This window comes from Oryzias melastigma, linkage group LG3 (assembly GCF_002922805.2).
Source record: "Oryzias melastigma strain HK-1 linkage group LG3, ASM292280v2, whole genome shotgun sequence".
Lineage (NCBI taxonomy): Eukaryota > Metazoa > Chordata > Actinopteri > Beloniformes > Adrianichthyidae > Oryzias > Oryzias melastigma.
The window spans coordinates 385,023-386,010 of NC_050514.1; the positions used below are offsets into that span (position 1 = coordinate 385,023).

Sequence of the window (988 nt, forward strand, 5' to 3'; positions counted from 1 at the left end):
TCCATTTTTAACCAAAAGCGTTTTCAGCACCACACACTGATGGACAGCTCCCACTACTCAATGTCTGGAAGAGCAACAAGCCCAGTTAGAGCTTCAAACCTGACTTGTTCTTGTGCTTTAAAGGAAGAATGCTGGACATCAATGCCTCGACTGTGGGTTCGATTCCGACTAAAAAACACCAAATATGGCTACAAGGAGCAGTTCTGCAGCACAAGAACTGGAAGTGAAGCTTGTGCCTCCCCACATCCAAACTCAGGGCGCCCTTCACGTGGACCATCCAGCCCACCTGACCAATCCGGCGCCCTTTTGCGGCAAACGTGTATGCTGAGAATACCTGAACTGAATTTGAATTACCATATGACGTAGGCCTTTTCCTATCATAATGTCCTACTGGCAACAGGGGCTACCACACACTCCATACCAAACGTACATTTTTTTGCCCCCTTCCCACCAGTTAGTCCCACATTCCCTCAACCCCCCCTCTCCGTTCCTATCTTTATCCATCTTTATTTATATCTCACACACACCTTCAGAAACGCCTCGAGAGAGAATGCGACAGATCGCATAACCTACCTACAGAGATGAAATGCGGAGGTAGAGAGAGAGAAAAAAAGTCCTTCTTTTACATTGAAGTCTTTCATCCGCGCGTAAATCAACGTTATGGATGCGTCTGTACGCGCGCGGATACGCAAAAAAAAAAAAAAAAAATCACAAAAAATGCCCAAACGGCGCGCGCAATTTCCATGGAATACTCACGTTTGTTTCCCAAATGAATCAATCGGAGGAGAACGGCGCAGGGAAATGCAGCAGGGCCCCCCCTCGTCCACGTTTCCAAGATTTGCAGTATGTGCGAGACACAAATCTCCATGTGAAAGCAGGCTGGAGGCTGCTGCAGTCCGCGTCTCTCTCGATCACAAGTCAAGATGCTCGCCTGCGAAAAAACGCCAAACACTCTGGAAGAGTTGCGCGAATCTGCGCTGCGGCCACC

At 48.5% G+C, this 988-nt stretch overlaps 1 protein-coding gene across 1 annotated transcript in view; it reads right to left on the reverse strand.

Annotated features, from left to right (window-relative positions):
- lrrc4cb (leucine rich repeat containing 4C, genome duplicate b) overlaps positions 1 to 988 on the reverse strand; it is an 82,012-nt gene extending 81,024 nt beyond the window's left edge. The window contains exon 1 of the mRNA XM_024295377.1: positions 757 to 988. The gene's annotated coding sequence lies outside the window, so the exon portion shown is untranslated. The remainder of the gene's footprint in view (positions 1 to 756) is intronic.